Below are 23,411 nucleotides of genomic sequence, written 5' to 3' on the forward strand. Positions count from 1 at the left end.
GGCACTGAACTTGCCAAAGGCAACTCCCACCCGATTGCGGTAGACGACCAACTCCTCATCAAAGGTCACCATGTCATCATAGCTAAGCACTTGAGACACATAAGCATCCTTGAGCAAATTGAGTTGCGTGTCTGTTTGGAGCTCCACCTTGTTGAACATCAGATGGAGTAATGTTGCAATCCCGTTTCCCCCTGCTCTGCGCACCCTCGCTCCCCCCCCCTCCTCGCGGCCTTGTTTCCTTCCGCCCCTCGCTTGCTCCCCTCTGCTCGTCGCTGCGCCCCCCCTCTCCTTCCTCGCTGCTGCGCTGCCCCCCCCTCCTTCCTCGCCGCTGCGCCCCCCCCCCACTTCGCCGTTTCGCCCCCCTCCCCTATTCGCCATTTCGCCTTACCCCCCCGCTGCCGCCTGTTCGCCTTCCCCCTCCGCTGCTGCCTGTTCCCCCCCCGCCGCCTGTTCGCCATCCCCCCCGTTGCCGCTTTTTTTTTTTTTTTTTTCCTTTCCCCGCCGCCCCCCCCCCTCCCTCCTCTGTCGTGCTACTTCTCACCCCTTGGGGTTTCCCTCTTCGTCATCCGTCTTTCCGCCTCTTGGTGTGCAGCCCGCTTCTTGCAGGTTTTCCGCTTTCGCCTCGCCTTCGCTTGAGCTTCAGACTCTGATGGAGACTCCTCCCGCCTCGCCTCAGAGGGACTCTTCCGCAGCCCCCTCGTCCGCCCCCGAGGTCATCCCCATCAGGCTTTCTCTTTCGCCGGAAGAGGAAGCGAGCCTCACCGCAGAGGTGGAACGCCTTCAGGCTCACTCCACCATCTGCCGTATAGTCGGCACTCGCCCCAGCAGAGGGGAGATCAGGGATCTACTTCAGGCTCGCCTTCTTGCAGATGTGGGCAAGATCCTTGATGTACAGCTCTTGGGCCGGGGACATTATCAGATCGAGTTCGAGGCCGCCCAGAGCGTTGCCACGGTCCTTGCCATGAGTCCTCTGGATATCAGGGGTGCTCGGGCTTTCTTCAGGCCTTGGCAGCATGGATTTGACCCAGCTGCGGCGGAGCAGGGAGAGCGCCTCTTCCATATTACAGTTTGTTTCCCTGGTCTCCGCCGGGAGTATCTTCCGCTCCTCTCCAGGCTCGGAGCATTGGTGGGCTCGGTTCTTGAGACGGGCCCCTCAGCAGCTTCAGTGGTGGCCAGAGCAGCTGGGCTACCTTCGGTCAGAGTGTTGGTATCTGACATCTCCTCCCTTCCTAAGGTCATTCAGCTACCTAGGATAGGGGGGGGGTGGATAGATCAGAGAGTGGAGTTCTCGGGGCTCCCGAATCAGTGCTTCATTTGCAGACAGGTCGGTCATTTGGCCAAGGCCTGCCCTCGCAGGAGACCTCGCCCCTCACCACAGCAGCAGGCCACGGATGGCCCGCCCACAGATTCGACTCGGCAGGCTGCCTCAGGGACACCTGCTCAGGCCACAGAGACCTCGGAGTGGCAGCCTGGACAGGGGCGCCGTCGAGGGAGACAGCCACAGCAGCACGCCCAGGTACCGCTGCAGCAGCAGCCACAGTCTCAGCCTCACTGGGTTCCCGTGAGGAACAGATTTGCTCCCCTTCAGGAGGAGACCCCTGCAGCGACCGAGGACCAGGAGATGCCAGCTCCCCCTCCTTCACCTCCCCCACACCCATCCCCTCCCACCGCCTCGCTTCCACCTTCGCCTCCTCCCGCCCCCGCTCCGGTCTCGGCAGCGGCTCCCTCTCCTCCTCCCTCGCCTCCCCCTCCTCCCCCTCCGCCCGCCTCGCCTTCCTGGGAGGTCCTGGCAGCTCCATGGCGCTCACCTGCAGTCCGGAGGGCGCTGAGCACTGACCTCGCTCGAGCATCAGAGAGGAGACCTATGCCGATTAGGGCCTCACGGATTTCATCTATCCGCAGTCAGCTGAGTCGCCTCGGCATTCAACAGCGCTCGGCGGCGTTTGATTATACCTTCACACGGCTTTTTGGAGCAGAGGGCCCCCATGAGCCAGCACCCATCCGAGTGCATGTCGTGATACCTCCGGCCCGCGGGGAGGAGGCACTAGACTCAGTGGTGGCCTTCTCGTTCCCTCTTTGTGGACCTTGTGACCGGGAGTGGACTCTAGAGCTCGCTCTCAGCACGGTGAAGACTCAGGCAGTTGAGTTTTCTCATCACATGAGCGATTTGGAGGTTACAGATGTGCTAGGCCGACTTTGGGAGTTGGCTCATTTTGTCTTGGATCCCGGGGGTGTGGATACATCCGGGATTCGGCATTTGGTCGTGCGCATAGTTGCAGATTTGGCACGCGACCCAGGATATGTGAGTATTCACGAGGTTACTATGTCAGAGCAGGAGGCAGTCGCCATGGGTCACAGCCACTGGCGCCTGATCCGGGATTCTTGCAGTACACCGGGTGGGCAGACTCGCAGCCGTTCGGATGGGGACTACTCTCCATCCAAGCCGCTTGCGAAGGCCCGCCGTACGGCTGAGACAGCATCCACCTCAGTAGGACATCCATGAGGATCATCTCATGGAATGTACAGGGCCTTGGCGGAGCACACTTTATACGCTATCGAGGCTGCTTGAGGCAGGAGCTACAGAGATGCCTGGTTGGTGGCAGCATTGACATTCTGATGATGCAGGAGCACCACTTGGGTGAGAGCAGGATCCGGAGATATGGTTCGGTGATGCCTGGTAGATGGGACACTTTCTGGTCTGCAGGGTTTGGTCCTTTGGGTGGACAGGGAGGAGTATGCATGGTTATTGCAGATGCATGGCGGCAGGCCATTGTGGATCGAGGGATCATTGTGCCTGGTAGAGCACAGTATGTCATTCTGAGGATGCATGATGAGCTATTGGGTGTGCTCAACATCTATGCGCCCAATCATGCTAGTGCCAGAGCAGAGTTTTGGACTCAGGTTACGGATGCATTGCCAGAGGCCGCACATTGGTGTGTTGGGGGAGACTTCAACATGCTTGAGGACCCGGCAGATAGGGTGGGAGGCAGTCATGTTACAGTGCACGGCACGGAGCTTGCAGCTTGGGACCGGTTTTGTATGACACTGAGGATCACTGATGCATGGCAGCATGGGGCTTTCTCCCGGTCTCAGGACAGTCTTAGTTTCTCTCGGTCGGATCGCCGGCAGGGAGGGACTAATCTATCTCGGATTGATCGCTTTTATGTGGGCGATTGGTTGGGGGAGCGAGGGGGCTCCGTCGGCATTCTTGCTGGCACCTCATTTTCAGATCATGCGCCAGTTATACTGACTTTGGAGGAGGGGACACGGGAGCCCAGCTTGCAGTTGAGGATCCCAGAGAGGGTACTTGCAGACCCCAGTCTCGCTGAGGACATTGAGAGGATCTGGCATGATAGTCAGTGCTCTGACCAGGATGCAGCGGGCCAGTGTGCCCAGGGACTCATTGATCTTAGTTCCTTTCTACACGCTGCAGCTTTGACACGACTGGGAGAGATTCGCGAGCGGGAGCAACGGCTGAGACGCAGCCTTGCTTCGCTACAGCGCCTTCAGGAGCAGCAGCCTGCATGTGAGTGGGTGGCGTCCCAGCTGAGCCAGGCACGCCAGGAGGTTAGAGAGGCAGAGGAGTAGAGACATGAGTTTTACTATCGCCGTCAGGCCTCTCAGTGGACGCAGCTTGGTGATAGAGTGACTGGGGAGTTTTTTGAGATCACTGGACCCCGTCATGCGCGAGCAGGGGTTCGTCAGCTTGGTAGACCGGATGGATCGATAGCTACTGAGCTCGGGGAGATCAGAGCCATTGCCACTGCTTTTTATCGTGACTTGCTTTCAGCGGAGCCAGCCACTGAGGATCGAGATGTATGCAGACAGACTGTGTGGGCCCATGTGCAGAGGAGGGTCACAGACCATATGCGCACAGTTCTAGGTGCGCCTCTGTCAGAGATTGAGCTTGCCGAGGCCTTGAGGGTCCTGCCGCGACATAGTTGCCCAGGGGAGGACGGATTGACGCCGGCCTTTTTTATGCGCTATTGGGACCTTTTGGGGCCAGGCCTCCGCAGGGGCTTTCAGCATGTTTTGGACACTGGGGTGATGCCGCAGAGCTTTTCAGAGGGCTTGATCTATCTTATCCCCAAGGGGGAGGGAGTATCGGATGACATTCGGCATTGGAGGCCTATTACGATCCTCAATACTGTATACAAGGTCTTGGCAAAGGCCTTGAGTTTGAGGATCCAGCCCTTCCTGGGGGAGTTGATTCATGCTACTCAGACAGGATTTGTCAAGGAGCGCAGTATCCTTGACAACATCTTTACTTTCTGGGAGGCGACAGCCCGAGCTAGGTTTCTTGGCGAGGACTTGGTCGTGATGCTTCTCGATTTTGAGAAGGCATACGATAGAGTTGATTGGGGATTCTTAGAGGGCACTATGCTACGCCTGGGCTTTGAGCCAGGATGGATCAGAGGGGTGGCAGCTTTGTATTCCACAGCTCGCAGCCAGGTGCTGATTGCAGGAGGTCGGGGGCCGAGTTTTGAGCTGACCAGATCAGTCCGTCAGGGGTGTCCTCTCGCCCCTTTCCTTTTTCTCTTCTTTGCGGAGGCTATGAGTATGTATTTGACGGCAGAGGAGGTTGGTTTGAGAGGACTTCAGCTCCCAGTCCGGGGGGAGGATTTGCTTGATGCTGAGTTTGCAGACGACACGGGCTTATTTTTGCATGGCCAAGAGGCCAATCTCATTCGAGCAGAGCAGTCGCTCCAGGTCTTTAGTGCAGCTTCGGGAGCATTGATCAATTGGCGCAAGACAGTGGCCTTTTGGATCAGTAGTGCTCCCACTCCGGCATGGAGGCCGGACCCCGGTTTTAGATGGATTCCTCCCGGCACAGCAGTGCGGTATTTGGGATGCCAGATTGGCCTCGATTTGTCACCTGAGCAGCAGATTGCCCCGCTTCTTCTGAGCATTCGGAAGAAGCTATTGTATTGGAGTACAGCTCGACTATCCTTGGCTGGGAGGGTGGTGGTGGCAAATCAGGTGCTGTTAGCGACTATGTGGTACATTACGTCCTGCTGGATTTTCTCGAGCTCTTGCATCAGCCAGGTACAGAGGCTGATCAGGAACTTTCTGTGGTCTGGGCGGGACGGTCAGCCAGCTCGGGCAAAGGTTGCATGGGCAGTTATTACACTTCCGCTGGCTCAGGGCGGTTTGGGCATTTAAGATCCAGTCGATCAGAGTAGAGCCTTATTGGGGAAGCTTATTGTTCGGGGGTTGCTTCCAGGCGCTGAGCCTTGGAAAGAGCTCCTCTTGCAGCGACTGCAGGCCCGGGCGCCTCCTGCAGGGGGTACTTGGGCACCAGAGATTCGCTGGATATTCATAGAGATGAGGAGGACAGGCCTCAGTAGAGGATGGGAGGACAGATTTGCTTTGAGTATCCTGAGAGCTTGGGAGCTGCTGAGACCGGGGCTCTCTCAGCGGCCTCCGTCTTGTGTTGAGGAGCGGGCCAGGCAGCCGCTCATCTGGAGCCCAGCGGTTCGTACAGAGCAGGGTCATATGCTGGGTTCTCGGCCTCGTCTAGCCTGGGGACCTTTAGCGGCAGGCCCAGCTCGTAGTTTTGGAGACTGGCAGGCTTTCTGCAGTCTACCAGAGGAGACCCAGGTGGAGAGGCTGAGTCACTTCAGAGGGGGGTTGATTATGAGGGATGATATTCAGGAGGCACTTACAGAGGAGTGGTTCACACCTCTCGAGCCAGTGGCCCCACGGTGGATGGGTGCCTTCACACAGTTGGAGATCCTGATTGCTGTCAGAGCTAGCACTGAGGATGGCAGATGCCTCTATTATGAGATTCAGGATGAGGGCCGACTCCAGAGAGTGGAGGTGGAGTCGCCTTTGGTTGCAGAGTGCACCTTTCAGAGGATTCGGGTAGTGGCTGCCGCTTCTCGGAAGTGGCATATTGACCCCGACCCTGCTGACGTGCTCCCGGATTGGCGTATATGGGCATATGCAGCGCGCCCCTTGGCCCGGCTACAGTGGGACCCCGGAGAGTACGAGTGGCATGATCCTTATGCATCCCTTGAGGCCACAGAGATCACATTTTTTCAGTATACTGTTCGGCTGGGACGGCATATTTTGACGGCGAGGAGGACGGTTTCTCCAGCGGCAGCGGGGCATTGGCGATTGCAGGGACTATCACAGGAGTTCCTGGAGGATTTCTGGGCTCGGCTCTGGGCTAGTCGACAGGCCCGCAGGATCTCGGCTTTTCAGTGGCTGGTCGCCCACAGGGGCTCAGCAGTTGGCACTTGGCTTGTTTACAGCGGTCTTCCGGCGGCCTGCGTCCGATGCGGCCACCCTATGGAGACACAGAGACATTGCCTTTGGGACTGCCCTCAGGCACAGCAGATTTGGCTGCGGATGCTGCGTATTCTAGCCCCCCTCTCTCCAGAGGGTATGTTTACGTGGGGTGCCGCTGCTTGGTCGACTTCGTCAGGGCCTGCTATGGGCTATGAGATGGAGCAGGGCAGTCAGGCCATCAGATTTATTAGGGGCCAGCCTCGCCTGGTTCCGGCACCGGATTTCTCGTCCGCCAGCTGGACACAGGAGAGGGATTTACGATGGGAGCTCCTCAGCAGCCTCACCATCTGGTTCACCTGGAGGGCCCGGTGCTTCACGGCCTTTGAGGGGAGATTAGAGCCACCAGCAGAGACTGTTCGGGGGATTTGGCAGGAGTTGATCCACACCCTGCGAGGACAGTACGACCGCATCCGGGGAGACTCGGATGAGGCGATTTTACGGCGCCAGGCCTTTCATACCACTTGGCGCTGTGGCCCTTTCTACACCCTACACACGGGATCCCCCCGTTGGCACTACAGGCCACCTGTTTGGCTCTTTCCCCCCCCCATTGTATGATTTAGACGCTCAGTCCTTTAGGCTGATGCTTGTATTTTGCAGCACCTAGGGAGAGTCTCCCGGGCTGCCATGATGTATTCACTGCTCTTCTCTCTGTTAGGAGCAGGAGAGATCTCTTTTGTAGCCCTACGGGCGTTTTTTACATAACTAATGAAAGGATCTTTTCTTGGGGGGGGGGGAAAAAAAAAAAAATGTTGCAATCCCATGAATGGGATGACGCATGTAAGTCCATCGCGAGTCAACAATGGCCATCACCTCGCCATGTTTGACATTCCAAATTTCAAATTAGATATCCAATAGTAAGTACATGATATAACCAAAATTACAGCACGTACTATAAATCATATTACATAATAGATATTAGATATTCCTGGTAGGAGTGATAGTCGGCGAGGTGACTAATGACACCATCTCTCTCATCCGATGAAAATGATGATAGAGGAGCCCCAGTGTAGAGCCCTCCATGTCACTGAATCGGATGAAGATATACATGGGTTTTAGGAGCTTTGCTAAGCCCTCAATATTAAACCAAAAGGACTCATCCAACACTTTGCGTTGGATGTACCGAGTGGGCTCGCTGGTCGAATCACGCATCTCCCTCCATGCTGATGATACCACTGAGGCTTGAAGTGCATCCTGTACTTCATGTAGCCTGCTAAGCACAAGATACATATAGGCAAATCAGGTCTTGGATGGCTGCACCATGTCCAAGTGTGAGTGGGATCGGAAGATAGATAATGCCTGGTGTTTCTTCCTGAAGAAGGTAGTGATGCGTACGGCCTCATTCACAACCGGCTTCACCCATCGAAGCTTCCCTATGTCCTCCATCGCGAGGTCCAAGCAGTGTGCAGCACATGGAGTCCACACAATGGATGGGAACTCTGCCTCAATCATCTCTCCCATGCTCTTGCAGTTGGACGCATTGTCCGTAATGACCTGCACCACATTCTCTGGGCCAATATCAATAATAGCCCGCCTGATGTGCTGGAAGATGAATGCTGCAGTGATCCTCTCCCCTGCCTCGCCTGCATCGACTGCACGCAAGAAATATGTGCCCATGCAACTAGAAACAAGGATGTTGATGATATGTCTTCTCCGCACATCACTCCATCCATCTGAAATGATACTACAACCATGCTTCTTCCAAGATGATCTTATTGGCTCTAGTGCATTCTCTATGCGTTGTTTCTCATCCTCTAGCATGGTTGTCTACATCTTCTGGTAGTCTAATCCAGTCCAGTTCTGACATGGACCTACATCAGAGACGGCTTTAATCATTCTCTTCCACTGATCTGGGCAAAGGACATTGAAAGAGATATTGCACTCAATGAGAGTGCGCTCTATCTCTATCTCTATCTCTGCCTTCCGCTGCCTCTCCTTCACCCATGAGGATTGGTTCAATGTACCACGTAGAGTGGTCTGATGGTGTTGTCCTGCACTACCACCTGCTGCAATATTCTCCACATGAGACTGTCCATCATCCACTCTAGCCCTCTTTCGGCTAGGACCTGCACCTGAAGCTAAACCTGAACCTATGGATGGCCCTTCCACTGAGCATGACTGTGACATCTGTCCACCCACATATGAACATGCTGGCCCCCCAACAGCTGATGGGTCCATATGCACAGGTGTATCTAGCTTCTCATCCTCAATGATGACTCTACTATCCGAGCCTTGTGGGGGAGAGAGAGAGAGAGAGAGAGAGAGAGAGAGAGAGAGAGAGACTTGCAGTAGGGAGGAGAGAGAGAAAATGAAATGAAATGCTATGTTAATGTCTTCAAAAGGCCAAAATGACCTATGAGACCAAAAAGGTTACAACAATTGGTGGATCTGATACAATGTCTGTGTAAGAAAAGCTAAAAACAACTAAACAACTAACTGAAACTGAAACAACTATGAGGAAAAGTACGGTACTAGGAGCTCCTAATGGATAACATCTAGGAGAAAAACTCCAGCAACAAAGGTAAGCATCATACACATCACTATCCAAGGATGTCTCTCATCGGTCGATGGCGGATATCCTCAATGTCCTCCATGGTGAGTACTTTGACTGGACGTCTCCCATGCCGTGCTAGTATGGTCCTGATCCTCTGTTGTAGTCTCCGCCGGTGTCGAGATGGGCCTCTCATCTTGGGGCGCCTGGACCGCCCCAGCTCTATAGCCCAATCAATCAGTGTACCTCTAGTGCGGCTATACTCTGGGGCTAGCTGCAATGCCTGCTGGCCTGACTGCTCAATCTCTGGTCGAAAGAAGTCTGTAATCTACCTCTGTAGGTGTCTCTCCCTCTCTGATCCCCTCCCTCTCAAGAGACCCTCTCTATGTCTACGAAGCTCCAGCAAGTATAATCCGAGGCATCTCTGATCCTGGTATCTCATGACTCTAGATAGTGGTCCGAAACCCTCTCTAAACAAGCAGTGAAAACGGCCTCGTATCTCATAATATACTGGACAGTGACATATGTAATGTAACTCTGTCTCTGGCTCCATCTGGGCACAGCTGACAAATCCTGGCCTCAGCTGGTACTCCTCTGAATCTGCCAGTCTCAATCTCTAACTGGTGTGAGGATGTGTGCATCTGACCAATAGCACACTGTACCCCATGAGAAAGATGAGTATCCATGTAGCTGGAGCCTGGGTCTAATCACAAACCCATCCTGCGTGAGCTGGAGAAGATGAGCTCTATAGAAAGCCATCTTCGTACCAAGCTCCTGTGTCAGCTGCATCCATGTCCTCCTAGTGTCCAGCTGAATCAAGTCCTGCCTGATAAGTCTGGTAATCTCTGCCCGTGTGAGAGAGAGGGAGGGTGCATCCAGGGAGTACTGAAATGGAGGTAGCCTGTCCATACTAAAGCCATGCAACTGGAACCAAGCTGTCATCTGTGCATACCAACATGATCCGTCTCCCTGTGATACAAACTGTCTCCCTGTGTGTGTGTGTGTGTGTGTGTGTGAGAGAGAGAGAAAGAGAGAGAGAGAGAGAGAGTGGTGGGGAGAGAGAGAGAGAGAGAGAGAGAGAGAGAGAGAGAGAGAGTGGCGGGGAGAGAGAGAGAGAAATGAAATGATATATTAACGTCTCTAAGAGGCCATAGTGGCCTATGAGACCAAAACTGAGAGTACATCTGAAGTTGGTGTCTCATCAAAGAGAACAACTAAATGAGACTAAAAAGTACAATAAATTGATTGTCCTACAGTTATAAGAATAGAACTGTAAGACTCCGAGATGATACTAAGTAGAAAATACTGGAAAATACTGAAAAATGTATATCAGGTAGATCCATGTGTGTTGTTCAGTTGAAGGGTTGCCCTCTCCTTAGATCAAGTATCTTCGCCATGGGGCTGTCTAGAATGGAGAGGTCGTAGAAGCGAGGTAGGCACCTCCGATGCCGAGCAATAACGGCTCTGATCTGGCGATGGTGAGGATGCCGTGGTCGGGATCCTGGTGGGCGTGGCCGACAAGCACGACATAAGATAACTGCTCTATCAGTGGTGACTCCCTCGGAGTGTGGTCGGTGCCTGATCGCCCAATGGAGGAGGTATCCGCAGGTGTGTGGGTTGGGTTGTTGGTGCTAGTGCCGAAGAAATCTGTCAGGGTACATCATGGCTCGGCCTCCTGTTTGCCAAGAGGGTCTCTCTGCGTCTCTTGAGCTCAAGTAGAAACAATCCCAGGCATCTCTGATCCTCAAACTCCATGACCCTGTGTAATGGCCCAAAACCCTCTCGGAAGAGGCAGTGATATCTCCCTCGGATCTCATAATAGACTGTACATCGGCAAATGTAGTGTTCCTCTGTCTCTACCTCGTGGTAGCATAGCTGACAAATGCGGTCATCCAAGATCTGATGCACATATCGCCCTGTCTCAATCCGCAGCTGGTGTGATGAGGTCCGGATCTGCCCAATGGCACAACGTATCCCATGTGATAGGTGTACATCCATGTACGCCGGGCGGGTGATAAAATCATCCGGTGAGAGGTGTAGAAAATGGCTCTTGTAGAGAGAGAGAGACTTGCAGGAGAGATAGAGAGTGGTGGGGAGAGAGAGAGAGAGAGAGAGAGAGAGAGAGAGAGAGAGAGAGAGAGAGAGAGAGAGAAATGAAATGAAATGAAATGTTATATTAACGTCTTCAAAAGGCCAAAGTGACCTATGAGACCAAAGTTACAACCATGTGACATCTGATACACTGTCTGGAAAAGAAAAGAGATAGCCCCACAATACATCAGTAGGGGGGAAGCTAATGCTACTAGTCAAAATGGGGTACATGAGTACATGGATACCTGAATACATGAATATGGGGGAGTACAAAAGTGACAATGAGTACAACAGTATATGGCTGGAGTCGTAATCATCCTAGGAGCTCAAGCATGGGTCCCTGCCGGATGGCCTGGATATCTGCCATAGTGAGATGCCTGGTCGGACGAGCCCGATGCCTCGCAATGATGCTCTGAATCCTCCGGTGTAGGAACCGTCTCCGATGTGAGGATCCGCGAACCCTCGGGTGTCTAGATCTGCCCAACTGGATAGCTCTCTCAACTAGAGTCCCACGGGGTGCCCACTGCTGGGCTGTCGGCTGTGTGTCCTCCCGGGTAGTCCCTCTAAAGAAGTCAGTAATCTGTCTCTGTGTGGACTCCCTGCCAGTCGCGTGTCTGCTCTTGATAATGGACCCCCTGAGCCTGCGGATCTCCAGGAGATAAAAACCCAAGCATCGCTGATCACAATAGTCCATGACTCTAGCCAGTGGTCCAAATCCCTCTCTGAAAAGGCAATGGTAGCGCGCTCGAATCTCATAATATGCTGTGCAGCGACAGATGTAGTGCTCCTCCGTCTCTGGCTCTATCCAACAAATCTGACAAATCCTGTCCCCTGGAGGTATGCCTCTAAATTTGCCTGTCTCTATCTCTAACTGATGTGAAGAGGTGCGGATCTGCCCAATGGCGCACTTCAATCCATGAGATAGATGGGTATCCATGTAGCTCGGTCTAAGTATAAAGCCATCCTCAGTGGTGCGGAGAAGATGGTCTCTATAGAAAGCCATCTTCGTCCCCAACTCTTGTAAGGGCTCTAGCCATGTCCTCCTAGTGTCCAACTGAATGAGGTCCTGTCTGATGACTCTACTAATCTCAGAATGTGTCAAGGTGAGAGGGTGCCTCCAGAGAGTACTGGAAGGGTGGAAGTCTGTCTAAACTGAACCCGTGGAGGTCAAACTAGGATGCTATCTGCGCATACCAACATGAAGTGTCTCCCTCCATGGCTAGCTGATGAGAGGACTCTAAAGCAAGTCGTGCATACTGGTGTCGGGGAAGCTCCCAGGTGCTATGAATGAAGGACACTGATCTGGCAAGAGCCTCGACTACGATCGGTGGTGCTCCCATCTCAGCTCTAATAATCTCATGGGGTACCGAGGCCTTATCCCGAATCATCCTGGAGATCATGGACACAAGTGGTCTCTCCATCGATCTCCATCCATCGTATGTGCGTCCTGATCGACTGTGATGATCTAGGCTAGGCCCCCAGATCTGTACTCCATATAGCATAGCCGATGTGACCAGAGAGAGAGAGAGAGAGAGAGAGAGAGAGAGTTGCAGTAGGGGGGGAGAGAGAGAGAGAGAGAGAGAGAGAGAGAGAGAGAGAGAGAGAGAGTTGCAGTAGGGGGGGGAGAGAGAGAGTGGCAGGAGAGAGTGGCGGGGAGAGAGAGAGAGAGAGAGAGAGAGAGAGAGAGAGAGAGAGACTTGCAAGAAATGAAATGATATATTAACGTCTTCAGAAGGCCAAAATGACCTAAGAGAGAGAGAGAGAGAGAGAGAGAGAGAGAGAGAGAGAGAGAAAGAAAGATTTTATTAACGAACTAAAAAAAAGCTGAATCTGGGTGTGCAATAAGTACAATAAGTGGGGGAGGTGATGGAGCTCTACTACTAGGAGAATGCGAAGCTATATGCATGGAGTATACAATCATGATATGCAACCTAGCTAGCTCCATCCTGTACCATACTAGGGGTATAGAATGGTATACATCAATGAAGGGGGTGTCCACAGCTCCCTGAAAAACATGCCTGGGTCTGCTCTGAAGCGAGCCAGTCACTCCGCACCCTCTCTATGAAACTGAGCTGTGATCTCTGTCATCTCTCGCTGGTATAGGCGTGGTATCCGAAAGCCAGGTGTCCTCTGTCTCCTGCGGGCTCTAAGTGTCTCTGCTCTTTGGAGAGTAATTCCCTACTGTGTAGGGGCTGGGAGTGGGGTGGATCTCTGAAAAAATGTAGTAATCTGTGTCTGTCGTCCCCCCTCTGGAGCTGTCTGAGCCTGTAATGATGTCTCTCTGTGATGCTGTATGTCTAGAATGAATCTCCCTAGTATGCGCTGGTCTGTTGCCTCAAAGATCTGGCGTAGGGAATGTGGCTCTCTGAATAAAATGGGATCTCTCTCTCTGATGGCTGTATATGCTCTGCATCTGCATACATAATGCTCCTCACTCTCCACCTCCTCTCTGCACAATCTGCATACCCTCTCCTCTCGGGGGATCCGTGCTGCTCTGCCAGTCTCGATCTCCAATTGATGTGATGAAACTCTAAGTTGACCAATAGCCACTCGGGAGCCGTGTGGTAAAAAGCCCTCCATGTATCTAGGCCTCTCTATAAATCCATCATCAGTGATACTCATGAAGTGATCTCTGTAGTATAGCATCTTCGGTGGAAGAGGCTGTGTAGGCGATATCCATGTCTCTCATGTATAGCATAGTGACAGGGGGACGGCGGGACGCCCACGTGGGACGTGGGAACGCCGTCCCGATTAACTACAGCTGCGGGACGGCCCAGGGGACGGGACGGACGGGACGTGACAAGGGGACGGGCATCCCCGCCCGGGGGGACGACGGGACGTTGTCAGCCGGGGACGGGGGGACGTCCGCAACGGCGCAACGGCTACAAAAATCGAGCCGTTTTTTTTTCGGGTAACGGCTACTAGCCGTTGGCGGCTGGCCGTTTGAGAGAGAGAGAGAGAGAGAGAGAGAGAGAGAGAGAGAGAGAGAGCTGCCATATGCTATATAATGGGCTTATGCTACTCCTCTTCTACTCGTTGCTCAAGCCTTCCAACTTCCAAGACTTGAGTACCTCTAGGCTCTCCATCATCTCCCTCTCCTACTCAAGCTTTCCTCTCCACTATCTCCCTCTCCTACTCCACCACCTTCCTCTCCACCCTCTCCTACTAGACTACTTCAATCTTCCCTCTACCTCTTGAATCTTCTCCTTCTCTACCCTCTAAGCTCTCTCCACCCTCTTCTACTAGACTACTTCAATCTTCCCTCTACCTCTTCTCCTACTCTACCCTCTAAGCTCTCTCCACCCTCTTCTACTAGACTACTACTAAGTTACTTCAATCTTCCCTCTACCTCTTCTCTTCTCCTACTTCAATCTTCCCTCTACCTCTTCTCCTACTCTACCCTCTAAGCTCTCTCCACCCTCTTCTACTAGACTACTACTAAGTTACTAACTATTCATGGCATCCTCTTCTCGTGCGGGCGGTAGGAGTAGAACGGATGGGTGGTCATGGTGGGATGAGGTCAACTTCGAGCCTCCTACTCATGCGGGGGGTGCACGTCCATGGACATGCAAGCTTTGCCCATATAAGCGTGTGGGTGGGGCCAATAGGGTGAGGGCCCATTTGTTGCATGAGCCCGGTCATGAGGTGAAATTGTTAGAAATCTAGCATGGTATCATACTAAACTAGAACATGGAAGAAGACTGCAAGAGAAATGAAGCAAACACTGAGAGATATATTTCCATGATGTGACCCCTTGAATATATAGGGGAAAGTACAAGAGCTGAGCATGAGTGCATATGGGATAAATCCCTGAGTGCCACGTGGCATTAGACTATACTAGAAGAAGTACACCTAGTGTGCACTTATCTCCAACACCCTCCTTAAGTGGACACTAGGAGGAAGACAAAAAGACAAGACTATGACATGACAAAAGATAAGACCAAGACAGAGAGACTAGACAAGGGTTGAGAGACAAGCTAGAAGACAAGATGGACAAAACTAGAAGACAGACATAAAGACTGATAGACTGAGAGACAAAAGATCCTGAGACACCCCTCCTCAAGTGATATCCTCATATGGGTCCACAAGGGTAGGGACAAGAGTGGATCATAGACAGAGAGAGAGAGAGACAATCAGCCAGTAGAGTGGTCCCACAGAGAGAGAGACTTTCAGATAGACATGAGAGAGACTGACAAAATAGAAGATAAATGGGGACATAGACAAAATGCCAAAGAGAATGTGGGTAGCTAATCCACAAAAGATAGGCATATAGACTGATAGACAGAGTGTCAGAGACATATGACTGTAAGATCACACAAGATAGACACATAGACTGAGAGACTGACTGATTGTAGATGGACAGAGAGATGGACCTTGACTAATAATCCCTCCTCAAGGGCAATCCTCCTGCTAGAGTGAGTAATGCAGGGATGCCTCTTGGGTAGGTACAAAGATAAGTCCAAATAGACATGACATTACCCCCATGATCTACATCATTGGTGATCATTGGTGGTAGATAGCATGAAAGCATAGACAGATATGTGAGAGATGGGAAGGTCTTACCATACTTGGCAGTGTCTAATCCCGTACAAGATAGAGAGTAGTTCTGAAAATTAATTTTGCAGAATAAACTAGAACTGAAAATATTGCAGCATAGAAAGATAATCCATTTTGGTTTTACCTCAGGTCTTCCACCCTTTCAGGGGTAACCCGAGAGAGAGACTGCTGCAAACAGAGAATTCTGCAAATAGAAAGAGATGAAGTACAAAACCACGATACCCGGAGAGAGCAGAGGTGCAGAATTTTGGGGCAGAGCTCGTGGGCAGAGAGAGCAGGTAATGGCGTAGAAGAGGGCGGGGGCCAGGAGCAGCAGCTGTAGAAGATAGCGTGCAGATTTTCAGCAAGCTGGAGAGGTGCGCGCAGTATTGACTGGGCAGACAGAAGCAGCGCGGGCAGAATGGCGGGGCAGAGATTGCGCATGAGCAGGAACAGCACCTCGCCATGAACAAGCCCGTATTAGCAGCTGGAGAAGTGCGCGCAGCAGCAATGGTGGGGCAGAAGTGTGCAGCATCTGAAGAGGTAGGCGGGCAGAGTGCAGAAGCGGGTGTAGCCTGTTGAAGAGGTGGCGCACAGGTCCAGACCGAACTGAGCAGCAGCGGCAGCACCATGATGATCCTCCGCAGCAGCAAGAGTGAAGAGACGGTGCAGATGTAGAGGTGCGGCCAGAGGCTGAAGGGAGATGCCGGAGAAGGATAGCGAGGAGAGGTAAAGTGAAAGGAGAAGATAGAGATGACGAAGCTAGGGCTGCAGCAGACTGAGAGGAGAGAAAAGGGGATCTACATGCTCTGATACCATGTTAGAAATCTAGCATGGTATCATACTAAACTAGAACATGGAAGAAGACTGCAAGAGAAATGAAGCAAATACTGAGAGATATATTTCCATGATGTGACCCCTTGAATATATAGGGGAAAGTACAAGAGCTGAGCATGAGTGCATATGGGATAAATCCCTGAGTGCCACGTGGCATTAGACTATACTAGAAGAAGTACACCTAGTGTGCACTTATCTCCAACAGAAATTTTGTGAGCGGGTCACACCGGAGATAAGAAAGGAGCTTCTTGGAAAGCTTGCCGCCCATCAAGCTTTGAATGCAAGCCAAAGGGTGCGTGGAGTGGATCCCAACACTTATGTCACTCCAACCCAAACATCAGGTTCTACATCGGGTGGTGGTGCATCTTCATCTACCCCTCTACCACGTCCTCCTCGTGGCACTACTCGTGGCTTCACACAAGCCGCCTTCTCAATGCCGCAACCTAGTCCACCCTCTCTCTCTCGTCGGCAAAGTACTCTTGAGGGGAGTTGGGATCCCAAAAAGGAGGAAGTTGATGCCGCGGTGGCCCGCTTCTTTTTTCATGACCACATTGTTTTTCGTGTGGCACGGTACGTATTTCACTCACATGATTTCATCATCATGTCTCACGAGTCACGATTCACGGGTCATTATTTTGCCATTCTAATTACTTACCCTCTTTTTTTTTGAAATGATAAATAGGTCCGACTACTTCAAAACGATGGTGAAGAAGATTGGCGAGTACGGTCCTCACTACACACCTCCATCCTCCGAAACCTTGCGGACCACTATGCTTGACAAGGAGAAACGCCTTGTTGAGCCTTGTTGAGCAAGCGGCTGCAAACACAAAGAGACAATGGGCTCGCAATGGAGTCTCTTTGATTGCAGACGGATGGAGTGACACGCGGAAAAGGTCTATCCATGGCCTTGTGGCATACTCACGGGGGGAGATGTACTTTGTCTCCTTACATGATGCTTCAGGGACGGGAAAGAGTGCGGATGTACTTGCTGCCGAGTGGAGTAGTGCTGTCGAGATTATCGGCCCCGAATGTGTGATCAGTTTCGTCACGGATGGTGAGGCGACAAATAGGGCAGCGGGAGCTATTCTTGAGAGTATGTATCCTCAAATCACCCTCTTTTTGCATGGCACATTGTCTCAATAATCTTTTGAAAGATATTGGGAAATTGTCATGGATTGAATCGGTGATTGATGATGCATGTGCAATTGTGACCTTCATCAACAATCACACATACCTTCGATCCGAGTTTGGGAAGAGGTCCACAAAGGTCCTTCTCAAGTACTCGGACACTCGCTTTGCATACAACTTTCTTATGTTGCATCGCTTGAAGGATTGTCAGGGTGCCGTGCGGCAACTATTCATCAGTGATGAGTTTTGCTCCTCATCTTTTGCACGTACACAGGTAGGGATTTCATGCAAGAACAAGGTCGACGATGCTGATTTTTGGGAGGACCTCAAGCGCACTGACGCCATGGTGCATCCCATTGTCCACTTGCTCAGGATCGTTGATGCTATGCAGCCATGCATCGGCAAAGTATATGAAACCATGGACCAGATGATAGAGGAGTCTTGAGAAGCTTGAGCCAGACGTAGATAGATATGAGGAGATCCACTCGCTTTGTGTGGCGAGATGGAGCTCGTATTCCTCTCCTTTACATGCAGCTGCTTTTATGGTGGACCCAGAATTTCAGGGAAAAGGGCAGGAGGGTGATAAAGAGGTGAGCAACGGTTGGAGACTTATCTTGGATCGCCTCACGCCGGATGCAGAAATCAGGCGCAAAATTAGAGACCAGCTCTCTAATTACAGGGCATTTCAAGGCTCATATGGATGTGCAGATGCACAGCAGGACAGATTCAAGGTTGGTGCAGCATTATGGTGGGAGGACTTCGGATCAGATGGACCAGAGCTACAACAATTGGCGATCCAGATCTTGAGCCAGTCCGTTAGCTCTTCTTGCCTAGAGCAATTATGGTCCTCCTACAGTCACATTTCATCAAAGAAAAGAAATCGGCTTGGGGTGGAAAGAGCTAATGATCTTGTCTTCATTAGCGCAAACTTGCGCATGCTTGGCAAGAGTGCAAGATGCAATGCCGATACTTTTACACAGTGGGAGATGGAACAAGAGGAGGCAGCTACAACTATTGCACAGGAGGGTGGGACAGATGGTTCTCATCATGAGCCTTCATCGGATGACACAACCCCCATCCACACTTCACGCACTCATGATCATGAGGCTAGCACCTCTCTTATTGGGAGCGCAGAGTATGAGAGCGAGTGACTTATATTTTGTATCGCCTAACATCTTTTGAGTATATCTATTTAATGTTATCAACTTTAAAGTCTTTCTTTTCCGACTTTGCAAGTCTTGACTCTTGACTCTTGCACCTCGTAGCATAATTTAATTTTAAATGTAATGCGTATCATGATTCATAACTTTTGGAGTTAGAAAGCTTGTTGTTATTGATTCTTGATTCTTTACTCCTCTAAAATTAACAATTTTGAGTGCCTTCCCCACCCCCCATCCCCGTTCCCTACCTTTAGCCGTCCCCGTCCCCTGGTAACTATGGTGTATAGAGCTGCCATAGGTCCTGTCTCAATACTCTGTTCCTCTCACTATGAGAGAGACGGATATGTGGTGCATCCCTATCATACTGGAATGGTGGTAGATGATCCATGTCTAGGCCATGCTGTGAGAACCAATGTGTGACCTGTGCATACCATTATCCTCTGTCTCCTGCCTCAGCTAGCTGTCAAGATGCCTCAGCTCTGTATGACAATCTGTCATGTGGCATCTCTCTGAATCTGTCTAGCAGGCATATAGTCTGGAATATGGCCTCTACCATCATAGGAGGCACAGCAAACTCTGCTCGGATAATGTCATGAGGTACTGACGGTTTGCTGCGTATCATGCGTGCCATCATGAGGGCATGTGGTCTCGCTAGCTGTGTCCACCAATGGGTAGCAAGGCCTGGCGCCCATACCGCTGCTCCATACATCAGTGCCGGTGTGACTAATGTGTCAAATAGCCACCCCTTATCCGGGGCTCCTGACAATACGCCTGGTGGCACTGTCTCTCTAGCATAGCCAATGCTGCATATCCCCGTGTCAATCTAGCTCTGGCTGCTGAACCCATGGTGAAGCGTGTGGCTACTGCAGAGAAGGTAACCCCTAGGTACACGTATGATGTCAACACCTCCACCTCGCGTCCTGCGAGAGTGAATGTCAGCTGACTCCTGCCCTGTCTCGATGTATGAAAGACCATAACCTTGGTTTTCCCAAGGTTCACAGTAAGACCCCTTCTGTGTGCAGAAATCATCGAGTGCATGTAGAGACCTCCTGGAGACTCAGACACTAATACAATATCATCAGCATAAAGCATAATATGTACTGAGGTATCTGCTAAATCAACTCCATCTCCGCCTCCGCGTGTAATGAGGTCAGCCACCTCATCAATGTATAACCCAAATAGCGTGGGGGAAAGTGGGCATCCTTGCTTCACACCAATGGTGCTAGCAATAGTCTCGGACATACCTCCTGGACATCTGACTCACCCAAAAACCTGCTCATATAATGCATAGATGCCCCATGTCATATCTGCTGGTATGCCAAGAGACTGCAGGCGCTGAAAGAGCCTCTCTCGTGGTACTGTGTCAAATGCCTTGCGGAAATCCACAAAGCAGCAATAGAGCTTTCTCTTCCTCACTCTGGCCTGATCAATCATACATCTCAAAGTGAATACATGGTCAGTGGTAGAGAAAGCTCTCGTGAAGCCTGCCTGCCCTGATGAGCGTAAACCTACTCGCTCAGAATATAAGCTAAGCTCTTGCTCCAACACTGCACCATAGAGTTTGGCCAACACATGGCCAAACCATAACCATCCTGTAGTTGCTCGGATCGAGCATATCCCCTGTTTTGTGAATCGGCACAATGGTGTGCGTCGTCCACTCCGCAGGCAAACCCTCTGCAAGAAAAGGAGCCAAAGAATCTACTGCATATATGAGATGCTCACCCTGCAGGCCCATATGGTCGGTGCGGCAGCGGATAGCTTCCTTTACCATCGAGTGGGTAAAGAAGCTAGCTGTGGTAGGTCGAGGCTCCTGTGTGTGTGGCTGAGGTATAGGTGGCTGCTGTGGGGCGTGGTATAGGCCCTCTGCATATGTGTGCCATGTTTGTGGGTCTACAAGAGGTGTCCGTGTCCGGGGCTCTCTGAAGTGCCGCCATGAGATAGGGCTATCTCTACTCATGAAGAAATGAAAGATCTCTAGCTCCTGTATCTTTGCGAAGGCCCGCCTTTTGCGGCGAGTAAGTCTCCTCATCTCTCCTCGACTCCTGCTCTGTGATGGCTCCCAAGGCTCTTTGTATGCGGAGCCGTGAGTATAGGGCTCTGCACTCGTCATCATACCATCTGTTCTGGGACATAGTCCCAGAGCTCGCAGGCTCTCGTGAGTGGACACGATGTGGGAAGCTCTGTAATGCAGCCGTGTGTAGGAGTGATGCGAGATGGGCTGTAATGGTATCCATAGGTGCCAGGGGATCTATGAGTAGGAGCCCATCCTCTACTCTGCCAGTGTATATGTCTACCATGTCATGTGTGAAGTAGATGGTAGTGTGTGGCGTCGGTATGTGGGGGGCTGGTGATACTAGTGATCCGGCTAGTGAAAATGCCAAGTATGTATGATCTGCCCCAATAGGACGAGGTGGAATGGAGAATGAGGTGACAAGACCCCATAATGTAGTCTACCACCGTGCCTCTGGTCCATGTATGACCCCCATGTGGGAAGCATGTCAGCCCTCCTGATCCCGGCCACTGTAGCATCCCGTTATAAATAACGAGACGATGCCTGGCTCCCAACTCTAGTAAGTGGTCCCCATAATGTCCTCTGTCTGGTCCAGTGTCCTCTGATGCCTAACTAGCCCCTATCTCCTCTGGATCCACATGGTGGAGGATCTCCATGTCATCATAGTCATACACCTCACATTGTCTGCTCTATGTGTGGGCATTGAAGTCGCCCGTAAGAAATACTTCCCCTAGTGTAGAATAATGCATAATCTCCTCTGACAAACAAGTGTATGGTGAGGCTCCGCTCTCCTCCTCCTATGGCATGTCCTCTGTAATGACATAGGAGGATCTTGATGGAGGAAAGTAACATAGGGCTATGTATAGCCGTGGTGTCTGGTAGCCGACTAGTCTGGGTGGTCGCCTAGCTCGAATCTCCTCCGCTCGCTGAGATGCCACTCCCAATGTGTGTGGCTGGGCTACTGGTGCCAATCTCTGGAAGAAGTCAGTGAACTGGGACTGTCTTCCTCCGCTATGAGACTCTTACGATGAGCGAGCACCGAGCACGACCAGCAAGCAGCGGAGCCCAACACGACCAGCCCACAAGCGCCCGCCGCCGAAGAGAGAGAGAGCCGCACGCACGTAAAAAACAGAAGAAAAAAATCGTGATGTTGACGTGCGTTCGCCTTTCATTTTTTCAACCTATATTAATAAAAATCCCACATACGTTAGTGAACATTTCAATCGTTGTAAACGTTTGGATCCTATCCAAACTGCGTTTGGATGCAACCTTGCCACAATCAAAGCAGCTGCAGGTTTGTTAGAGCAAAGGTACGCACATATCACTTGGAGTCCTTGCATGGCTCATTGTTTAAATAATCTACTAAAAGACATTGCCATGTTGCAATGGGTCAAGAGCACAATAGATACTGGGAAGGAAATCATCACATTTGTCACTCGCCATCATTTCTCCCTTGCTTTGTACAAGAAGTTTGCAAAGAAGGAACTTTTGAAATACTCTGAAACCCGCTTTGCATATAACTTCCTTATGCTTTGCCGTTTGTACAACATGAGGCCAGCCTTGAAGCAAATGGTAGCAAGCCCAGAATGGTTATCTTGTCCTACCTCTAATTCAGCCATGGCACAATTGTGCTATAGTACTGCTATTGTAAACCTCTTACGCCTGGTCTATGGCGATATATCCATCACAGGGAAAATCTATGAGGAAATGGATCGGATGATTGAGAACATCCGAACCATAGAGACAGACCAAGAGAGACTTCAAGAGCTTGAAGAACTCGCAGTGAGAAGATGGAATCAACATTATTCTGCAATTCATAGCGCAGCATATGTGTTGGACCCGGAGTTTCAACACAAGGGCAGGCAACTACAAGCTGATGGCGAGGTAGCTAAGGGGTGGAACTCCATACTCCAAAAGTTGATGGGCTCTGTTGAACAATGGCGACTTGTGAAGGACCAGCTTGCAAGCTATCGTGGCAAAGAGGGCATGTTTGGATGGGAGGATGCTCAACCTGATAGGTAAAAAATAGTTGTACATTAATCAATTTCAATCTCAAACTCGATAGGCATTTAAGAAAGATCTTTAATTTTATGAATTTCAGATTCCGTGTTGGTGGTGTTACACGGTGGGAGGATTATGGTGTTGATACTCCATAGCTTCAGAACTTTGTCATAAGAATATTAAGCCAAGTGTGCTCTTCTTCAGCATTGAAGCGACTATGGAGTACCTTCAGTCACATCCACTCCAAGAAGAGGGACCGGTTGGGAGCTCAGAAAACTGATGCCCTTGTCTTTGTTAATGCGAACTTACGGTTGCTTACCAAGATGAAGTTGGAGTATACACGGGATATGTATATCGGCTTTCTTAAGTCTGAGGCAGAATCCGGTTCTATTCAACAAGCAATGGCTGAGGAGGAGGATGAAGAGGTTGAGCCTATCAAGGCTCAAGACGATGATGCAAATGATGAGGAAATAGACATGCTTCCGCAAGAAATTGTCTAGACTCTAGAGTCTATTGTTTAGCTTTTTCCTTACCAAGTTTTTGGTATTGTACTTCATTTTAACTTTTGGTAGAAGTTGAACTCTTGAGTATTAATGCATTAGTCTTGACTTTGCAAACTTTTTAACTTGGAAATTGGAATTTCTCTAGTCCCCCTCCCCTCTCTCGCTCCCCCGCTCCTGCTCATTCTAATATGCTTACATGGCGTTCCTGTCCCCCCCCTAAAAAAAAGCCCATTCTTGTTCCCATTCCCGTTCCCGTTTCCCATTTCTTTGGCAGAGATGTTGCAAGGGACCCAAGCAAGGACTTGAGATGGTTTAAAGAAATAGCTCTACATGCAGTTCCCACCCAAGCACTTCGAAGACGA

At 51.1% G+C, this 23,411-nt stretch overlaps 1 protein-coding gene and 1 pseudogene across 1 annotated transcript in view; both read left to right on the plus strand.

Annotated features, from left to right (window-relative positions):
* Positions 1–23,411, plus strand: part of LOC147625326 (vacuolar protein sorting-associated protein, putative (DUF1162)) — a 137,314-nt gene that overhangs the window by 108,303 nt on the left and 5,600 nt on the right. The window lies entirely within an intron of this gene.
* LOC147625327 (uncharacterized) lies at positions 17,177–18,539 on the plus strand (annotated as a pseudogene).

Source organism: Cibotium barometz, chromosome 24 (genome assembly GCF_041138505.1).
Source record: "Cibotium barometz isolate CiBa-2024 chromosome 24, ASM4113850v1, whole genome shotgun sequence".
Lineage (NCBI taxonomy): Eukaryota > Viridiplantae > Streptophyta > Polypodiopsida > Cyatheales > Cibotiaceae > Cibotium > Cibotium barometz.